The following is a 10,344-nucleotide window of genomic DNA, read 5'->3' as shown; positions in this document are numbered from 1 at the left end:
CACAATACCATTACTTAAAGGGAGCAACATCTTACATAAAGAGCAGTCCCACCAGTCACCCATGGAGTAAGACACTGGCCAAAATCAGTACAGATTGTATGGCAGGGTCCTGAGTGTGTGGTAGCCATAGCAGAAAGAACAGGAAAATATCATGATATTATTATGTCAGCATGAAAGGTCTTATCATTCCCAGTTGAATTCTCTTTATTCCTGAACATGTTCCTGTTATACGCTTGCTGTGGGATTTTCAGGCTATTTTAGAGTATTTATGACTCAGTTATGAATCTTCATAAACACAGATCGTTGTCAGCATGGGCTCAAGTGAATTCAGCATTTCCAAGGAGAAATAAATAGTCAATAAGAAGCATACTTCTCATTTCACATGTCTATTCAAATACTCTCTTACATCAGTCAGAGCCATACACTTCAAGTCTGCCTCAAGAGACTATGGCTGCACTTGTAAAGAGCAGAACCACTCAACAAGCTGAAAAGGTGTCACTAAGACAGAGGGGATGTTGCTGGACACAAAGCTTGGTAGACACTCATGATGGAGCATGACAACATGAAAGCCTTGACTGAATACAGATCATGTTCATGGTTGTTCATTTGTGGTTCTTTTTAAGACTAATAATCTTTCCTTCCAGAGTGGTTAAGAGTCTTGATTATTACTTCATTCTTTTCACTGTATAACAGCACTTCACTACTATTTCTTTCTTTGAAACACAGAATCACAGGATCAATATGTTGGAAAAGACCTCTGAAATCACTGAGTCCAATCCACAACCCAACACCTGCCAACTACACCAGGGCACTGAATGTCACATCCAGTCTTTACTTAAACACCATCAGGACAGTGACTTCACCAACACCCTGGGCAGCCCATTCCAATATCTAATAACCCTTTCCATTAAAAAAACTCTTCCTAATGTCCAACCTAAACCTCCCCTAGAAGAGTTTAAGATTATGATGCCCTCTTTTCCTGTCATGGGTTGTCTGGGAGAAGAAGCTATTCCCAGTCTGGCCACAACCTTCTTTCAGGCAGTTGTAGAGAGTGATAAGGTCAGTCCCTCAGACAATACATTTTGGTGCTCTGAGAGAGCATTTCTGCCAAAGGGAACACACCAAAGCTTGGCAATTGTCTAGTAGGAAATGGGTTAGATTTCAGCTGTGTCACAGTTCATCCTCACTATCTGCTTCTCTCCTCATTGAAAGAAAAGTGAGTTTCCACATACTTCATAGAGCTTTGCTCCAACAGCCATGAATTTCCTGGATGATTACACAGATAAGAAGATGCTCATCTGTCTGAGGATGTTGTTCCGATAAACCATTAGTAAATAACAGCAATCTCTTCCTTTGTCTGATAAGAATTGCATTTTTTAAGAGAAGGCACTTAATTTTCAGGATGTAAACCACTAGGAAACGGATGTTTACATCTTTACATTGGCCTTAGGCTGTGATGCCTAAACCTAAGAGGAAGACAAAAACCAAAACCAAAACCAATGTAAAGGAATATATAACATATCATGCATCAATCCCCATGCTGCACAGGTGGGGCCCATAACATTAATATAAAAGTCTGAAATCCTTTCTGCTATTTCTAATACATGATGAACTTGGAGAAAATGAGTAGTAGTTTTTTGAATCCTGGTATCTATTACAGAGAAGATGGTCTTACTTCATCCCTGACAGATATCTGCAGGGAGTTAGCCAGTTTGCCAATTCCTCTTGATTAGGGCCATTTGGGTCAGCTCCAGTGAAAATGTTAATTATTCTATTGAACCAAGTACAGGAAGGAAAAGATGAATGGGTTGGTTGGAGTAATGACCGCTGCATTTGGGGAAGGTACAGAGCCAAAGGCTTTACAAGGAGTGCAAAGCTCGAGAGTAGAAGGAGATGAGAAGTCAGGGTGAGAAATGTAAGGAGGGCCAGCCGTGGCAGGGGCTCTGTGTGCACTTTGTGGCCTCATTCTAGAAGTGGGAGTCCTGCCCCACTAGAATATGCTTACCTTCCCCATCTTCCCACTTGTTCACTCCTTCAGTGTGCAGTGGATGAACAGCACAAAATACAGAAGCATCTGAGCTGGCAGTGTGCCCTAGTGGCCAAGAAGGCAAATGGAATCCTGGTGTGCATAAGGAAGAGCATTGCCACCAGGCCGAGGGAGCTGATCCTGCCCCACTACCCAGCCCTGGTGAGGCCACATCTGGACTGCTGTGCCCAGTTCTAGGCTCCTCAGTACAAGAGAGACTTGGAGATCCTGGAGTGGCTTCAGTGGAGGGCAAAAAGGATAAATAAGGCATCTCTCTTATGAGGAAAGGCTGGGGAAACTGTGCCTGCTCAGCCTCAAGGAGAGATGACTAAGAGGGGACCTCATCAATATTTATCAGTAGCTGATGGGAGGGTACTACAGGATGGAGCCAGGCTCTTCTCCGTGGTGCTGAGCAATAGGACAAGACAACAACAAAAAGTGAGAGTCTTTGAACTTCACTAACAAGTTGATAGGTGGAAAACTTTTACTCATAGCTTTTTGTTGTGGCTTCATTTATCCTCATGAAACACTGAATGAGCACCCTTAATAACCATTCTGAGTGAAGGAACAGCTTGGGTGGTGAGGTGAAGTGCCTCCACCTGCCGCGTTGGCCCAGACAAAAAGAGTACTTGGAATTCCTTTACACACACAGAGCTTACTGTCAAAAAAGGTATTTTCATTTAACATCTCCCTCACAGAGTTTTCATAATAACATTTTCTAGCTTTTCTGGTTCTTTGGTCTCAAATTAGAGCTATTCAGATGGGAAATGTAGGGTGCCATCCCGTGTACAAATATCTTGATACTTTTTAGTCTTCAGTTAAGTTAAAGTTTCTATGTCAGGAAAATGGCTGTGGTTAGACATTGGCCAAGAGTGTTCCCAGTGCAGCCCATTGCCATTAATGGAAAACCTTCTATTTGACTGCCGAGGTTTGGACAAGAACCACAAAATCTGTACTGAGCTTTCAGATGTGGCTGAAAGTTACACAGCTGTGTTGGGTTGAGTCTGCCTCAAAATTGTTTTAGATACTGTCAACGACACAGATTCGTTTTACCTTTATCATAGTTAACATGCTTGAAATGGTCCATTTGCACTGTACATTACAGAGAGCAGCCTGAACTGTTACTGCTGTTAAATGTCTTATCAGTACAGCTGGGTATTTTTCATCTAAGGGATAGAATGGTTTTCAAATTTGGATGGCAAAGCATTTAATTATTTCTACTCTTTCTTCCCCAGTGCTTTAAATATTAATATGATATCTGTGTTTTGGCACACATGAAAGCAGACAGGATTAGGCACAAAAGTTTAATCTCACAGAAGGTGGGTAAAGGAAAGTCTTGTTTTCAGTTACTGCTCAAGTTCCTGGAAAGGGTTTTCAGTATGACAGAATAATTGGTGTGTTACAGATAATTGTTGATAATTCAGTCCTCTAATGACTTTCATCTGTGTCCAATACCCCACCAGCATAGCTGTTTTTCTGAGGTTAGCTAAATTCCTTCATTTTACTGACAGCATCTTCGCAAAATAAGTGCCTGCTGAAAACCTTCTCTTTTCTGTCAGACTTGTAAGGGGGAAGCTGAGGACTCCAATGTTCTTCATGTAGTCTACAATGTGTTCATATTGCCTAAGGTCTAAACTTCTTTGCTGAATAGAAGTGAATCATTTAGCTGCAGCTGCAAAGTTACAGACAGCTGGAACAGCCCTTTTGCCTTTTATAGTGCTGCATATCACATCTAAATTAACAATACAAGCACACTAGAAGAATGCTAAATACATGGATTGCAGGATAAATGAAAAGCACCCCAAAGATTAAAAAAAGAGATATGTGTCCAACGTACACCTGTCCCAAGTAAAGAGAGCAAAGCAAAGTGTCACAACGACAGCTGCAGTTGAGTGACTGCAGAGTCATTCCTTGGTAGAAGATCCTCAAAGCATTTGTCAGATGCTTTGTCTTTTCCACATTCACATCTTCACTGAACTTCCAGGATGATACAGTTACTTTGTACTTGAATTCTCTACCCTTCTAACAGTGCAGTCTGACAGATAATAGGATTAGTTCCATGAAATGAAGAAAAAACAATAGTAAACTGTTGTATTGTTTTAGAAACCCCTTATTTGGGATTTCTATGAATAGGATGTTTGCTGAAGCACAGTGATATGCTGAGAAAATTATTCAAAAAGTCATTTATTTTTCACACACTTGTCTGTCTGCCCAGAAAACCAATAATTTGTTTATTCAGTTAAATAAGATAGGACACTGACTTGCCAAGACACAGAAATGAGTGCTGAGAACCGTCAATACATTCATGAATACAGATAGTATTTTACATTGACTTTGATTTAATTTTAGCTGAGGGCTCATGCATCTTTCTGAAAGATTTTTTTCCCTATGGTATTCATGGTGAGAACTGTCAGGGCTGTAAACTCTAGGGATCGTCCAGCTCTCTCATTTCATATGGATAACATCCATCGTGGGAAGAAGAGCTGTATTTTATTGGAATGACATAACTGAATTGAGGTCCTATTAAATCATATCCATTGGCACATCCTCTACAGACCTTCAGCAGTTTGATTTCTGAGTGAAGTTTAAGAACATGTTTACAAATGTACTCTCCATAGATGGAGTGGAATTGCACACTGTGCCTTTCTTCTTTACAAAGGATGGAAAGCTTTCTTCTCCTGGTTCAGGGCTGACTTTAGTGTGCTCATAGTTCTGCACCTCAATTTTGTCTCTCTTTGCAGTTGCTATAAATGCAGAATTGAATTTGCTGAATGCTGTTACATGTCTTTTTCTGGTAAATCAAGACAACACATCACTGAGTTCAGGGAAGTTATGCCATTAGAAAAGCAGTGTGATATCAGAATTGGCTGTCGGTCTCATTGCAAGCAAAGCTATGCTCCAAATCAGACTAAGCTTTACCTATTTCACACTTTCAGGTTTCCTTCTGATGTACTATTTTTCTGGGGATAAAAGCCTAGTTATTTCAGCATTGCAAAGCCTTTTATCCCTCTGCCTTCATTGTAGATAATATAATTGCTTGTTGCAAATGATTGATTTTCCCCCTTTTTTTCCTTCATTAGTTTATCATTGGTTAGATGCTCAGAGAATACAAGACCATTCTCAACACCCATCTACCTGTATATTTTCAGAAGTTGTTTATACAAAGCAGTCTCATATTTTGTAACCTTTATTAAACCATAAGTTTATGAAAGCTTTCATGGAGTCCCAGCATTTATGTATCATCTGACTATCCTTATTTACAACCTCACTGACTCATAACTTAAATAACATTAGGTTTGACGGCAATGGCTTCCTTCTATGAATGTTGATTTTTTTCCCCTACTCTTTGTATTTCTTCACATTCCTATTGATTTTATTTTTAATATGCTGTCTTCTTCAGACACCAGAAGCAAGGTGTTTGCCCTGCAGCACCCTAACTCTCTCTCCACAGTTTTTGTATGTCAGCGTAACATTTGCATCACTTTTCCTTCTAATACCATTTTTCAGAGCAAAGTCATTACTTGGCACAAAACCCAGCACTGCCAAATTCATAGGAGGTGTTTTAGAAACAGAACTACACTAGTAGATGGCTTTGCTTTCCAGAAAACCCAATTCTTCCCCTGCTTCTCAGACATCAGCTGGAGTTAAGCAATAAAGATCGAGTTAAACGCTCTGTTGATATGCGAAGCCACTAAAACAAATCCTATGAATGAGAGCAAATCCCGAGAAAGAGAGAAAATCTCAAATATTTAAGGGCAGTGACTTCCTTTTAAGTTTCAAGGGGAAGGAGCCGTAGTTGTGACAGACAAGAGGCCCCAGGCCCCCGGTGATGCTCCGGGTTACTCCGTGCGCCAATCCCTCATCGGCCTTGCGCCCCGGGTGTTGGGGACAGCGCACGGAACTAAAATCAGAGCTAAATTAAACTGAGTCAAGAGCAGAAGCTCTGCCCAAGTTCAGCCTCTTCCCCTCCCTGTAGGAAGACCCTCTCAATCTGTCACTGCCACTTGCTGGCTCCCGGCGCCTGCTGAGGCCCGACGGCAGCAGAGGGGATTCCCACGGCCCTCATGGCCCCTCACAACCCTTCCACTGCCCCTCACGGCCCCTCAAACCCCTGTACAGCCCTGACAGCTCCTCACGGCCCCTCCACTGCCCCTCACGGCCCCTCAAGACCCCTGCACGGCCCTCACGGCCCCTCACAGCCCCCGCCCGGCCGCGCCGCGCCGCCGGCTCAGCGCCGCCCTCTGGCGGCCGCGTGGGGCAGAGCGGGGCTGGGGGGCTCAGCCCCGGGAAGGGCGGCGGGGGCGCGTCCCGCCGGGCCCGGTAAAGCACGGAAGATTTGCTCAAGCCAAACTGTCCTCAGAGATTCTGTGAGGGTGCAGGGATCCCCTGCCCGCAGCCGCCGGAGCACACCGCGGGGATGCGCCGCGGGCCGCAAGGCTGATGAGGGATTGGTGCACGGAGTAACCGGAGCATCACCGGAGGCCTGGGGCCTCTCGTCTGTCACAACTGCGGCTCCTTCCCCTTGAAACTTAAAAAGCAAATCACTGCCCTTAAATATTTGAGATTTGCTGTCTTTCTCATGTGAGGGAAGATAATAGAAAAGAAATCAGATACCAGATGTAGACAAAACCTATTTGTTTTGAATTATCATTACTGTGTGACTCTATATTGCGTGATTTTCTTCTTGAAACATCCCTGAAGTACAATACAAAGATGGTAAATGGTAATATTACCTTGCTGTGTTTCTCCAGCACATTTCTTGGTGAGTTATGCCAGGAAGCTTTGGAACCATTTGTTTAGTAAAAAGCTTTAATAGTCATGTTGATGATGTGTTTCAACATATTTTTCTTCTCTAAAATACATATTTGACACTGAGTTGTTCCATTTGTTCCAAACTCCCAGAGTACAATTCTTATTATTAATAATAACAATATTTCCATTTTTGTGTTTTTCTCTTAGGTGGGGAATTGTACTTTCCTATGACAATCAAGATGGAAAAAAAAGGGGCATCTTACCTTATAAAAAGAAAAGAACAACATGCATTCAGCAATAATTTATTCTACCAGCTGCTTGTCAGTGACAACATTGAAAGAAAAAAAATGATCCTACCCCACGATATCAAGGAGGATACTGGGATGATGAAGGGAAGGAAGGGAGTGAAACTGGGTGTGAATTCATCAGCACTGCTCAGCCCAAGGAAGGGCTGGCATGTCCTAAATGATACTTCTGGCAAGTCAGGGGTCAGGAATGAAGATTTATTCCTATATTTCCTGTGAAGTGACACAGCTGAGATGCTGATGGACACAGGGCTGATGCTCACAATTCTAGGTCTCAGCATAGACCTTCTGGCCTTTAGTATTCCAGCCTGGCCTTGCCAGAATTAGTGTTTGAATAAACTCTCAGACTGACTCTGCCCAGGTTTCACCAATCAAGTAAAGTCTGAGGTACCTCCAAATGGTCCCAGTGGAGTTCAGTGCTGTCTGGAAGTAGGTCCTGAAAAAAAAGGTGTTAGAAGGAAGCATTGAGGGTGGTGTTACATTACTTGTTGTGCAGTGTATATGCCACTCCATGCTCTGCTCTCAGCTGTCTTGCCAGGGAAATGCTTCCACATCCCTGCTAAGGGCCAGAAACTGCAGGAAAGTGCTGGCTCTGCTGATGGCCAAGAGCAGGAGAGCTTTTCAGGAGTGTTTGACAAAGTGCCATGCTATAAAGTGCCCAGTTTGAGGTTCCCTTCAGGAAGAATTAGCAAACTCAGGACAATCATGAGTTATGTGCACTTTTCTTGCCCTTCTAATGCTGCTGTCCCCAACCTTCTTGCACCTAGATCCTTTTATTCCCCTTTTATCTTGGAAAACAGATGCATGGAAAAAGTACATCTTCTTTTACAGCTCCAGCCCAGATTTTTAATCTGACTTCATCCCTTCCACAGCACTGAAGTTTCGTGCACAAAAGTCTATAACTTTTTAAGATTCCTCTAGCCCAAACTTTGCTACTAGCTTCACCTAACTTGGACATGTAGTTACTTAGGATGATGTATTTGATTATACATTTAACCCAAAATCTTGGCTTTCCCTGCTTTTCTCATCTGCCTTCTCTTTTTCTGCATGCTTTTTCCACTCTGCAGGATCTTTGATGGTTTCTTTTTGTCTCTCCTCAGCTGTTTGTGGGATGATCTTTCCTTTGTACCCTTCCTTGCCCCTCTGAGCTGTCCTTATCCACAATGTCTTCCTTTCATGCAGATGACTTTCAAATCTCAATGACTTTGCTTCCATCTATCAGGATGGGAATGTCATCCTGCAATACTTCCTTGGGAGTTATTTGTTGCCAACATGGCTGAAAGAGATGCTAATATTTTCTCTGTACCAAGGTGGCAGCACTTTCTTTGACTGCTTTTCACTCAGTCCTGCTTCCTACTTGTTGCTCTCCCTGCAAGCCCCAGGCTTTCTGTCTTGCAGGGTGTGGGTGTGGGGAGGTGAGTGTCTGTATAAAGTGTGTGAAATAAAACTTTTTAGCTAAGACTTCTTGCCTATATCTTGCCTGTTAAAGCATTCTTTTCTCTCAAAAAATGTCTTGTTGCTTCTTGGAGGGTTGCCAAGATCCCTTCCCTTGCATTGGGCTCACATCAGCACTCTGTGCATCTTTTCCAAAGGTGCCCTCCTTGAAAGTGGCTCACACAGGCAGCTCTCTACAGTCTCAAGTCCCTTTTCATCCCTCATTTAGCAGGTACAGGCTGGTTCCTTGCTCCTGCTGGCTCACCATGCCACCTTTACTGTCTCACTTACAGCATTTTCAGATGCTGCTATGGCTGTGTTATTCTTCAAGCCTGGCAAAAGATTCCTGTAAATGTATATCTGCATGTGTCTCCTTCAAACACTTCCTTCTCCATGAGCACACATCCAGTGTGTTAGGCAGTTCAGACATCCCTTCCAGCTGTGTCAGTTTTTGATGACTGCATGTCGTGATGAAATGCTGGGAATAAATAAGTAAGGGATTTGTGAAGCTAAAAACACACTGAAGGAGTTGCCTAATTTAGAATGAACAAGCTATTTTCAAAGGCACAGTGGGAGCACTCCACATTGTATGGCCTGCATCTTCATTTGCACTGTAGGCCGTGCGTCAGCAAGGCTGCAGGATGGAGGAAACTTGACAATGCTTCATTTCCATTTTTACATATGCAAGAAACCAGCACATCATATCTACTCAGGGGACTTTCATGCTGAATTATATTCAGTTCCTTCCCCAGCCTCTCTGACCTCTAGTCATGCAGGTATGAGTACAGATCTTTGCTCAAGAAAATAAAAAAATTATGTAATTTACTCTCTGTAAAGCCCTGATATAAATGTGATCCCTGGAATGAAATGGGTTAGAAAAATCACCCTTTTGTGAACAGTTTCTGTTAACTTTGGTGACTGAAATGGAGTGGTGAACACAGAGCATGATTTGGGCATGTAGGGGTGACAGCAATAAAAATGCAGCATTTGCTTGAAGAGATTATAGGCAGGATGCCTTACACTGCTTTGTTCCCTCTGGGAGATGAAGAGTTTGCAGAAGGAGAATATTTGGTAAATCAGCGGATGTTGTGTTCCACAAGCTCAGCAGTGAGTAATCCCTGGTTCACTAGTTCCTAGCCCCAGTAATCCAGTTATCAGGAAACAGCTGAACCCTAGCACAGGGACTCCTCTCTTGATTCTTGACTGTGGATGCAAGTTTATCCACCTCCTCTGAGCTGGGAAGAGGCTGATACAAAGCAAAGTCACACAAGCAACCATGACAGCCCTGGCCAAAGAGCCATGCTCCAAGGACATGATTCCCCATCACCCCCACATTCCCTGCCTGCTGGAGGTGCCTGGTGTGGGAGATGCTGCATGGGCTGCCCACCCTGGTGCAGCAGGCTGCTCCTGCTATCTGAGGTGATGGCTGGGCCAGCCTCAAGGTCTGCTGGTGGCTGCACCAGCATTCTCTGGCTCCCATCACCAGATCATCTCCCATGGAAACTCAAAGGGCCTCAGAATCCCCTGTTGCATTAGATTTTCCAAAGTGGTCCATTTAGATTTGTGGAACACATGATCAGTGTCTTTCAAAAGACCTTGGCACACTGGCTGCTAGGGCTCTGAAAATCTGCCTGGAGTTGTGATTGTGGCAGCTGCAGCTCTCCAAGCACCTTTGAAAAGTGGGTCCTCATGTACTTTTCTCAATGCAGACTGCATTTGTTTGAAACTCTGTGTCCACTTCTGGGTGGTGAGCTCATTAGCAATGCAGGAGCCTAAATTTCATTATCTTTCATGTAAGTTTAAGTGCTTTTGAAAATTTTGCCTATC

The sequence above is a fragment of the Zosterops lateralis genome (assembly GCF_965231275.1).
Source record: "Zosterops lateralis genome assembly, chromosome: 2".
Classification (NCBI taxonomy): Eukaryota; Metazoa; Chordata; class Aves; order Passeriformes; family Zosteropidae; genus Zosterops; species Zosterops lateralis.
This window is presented reverse-complemented; position numbering follows the sequence as displayed.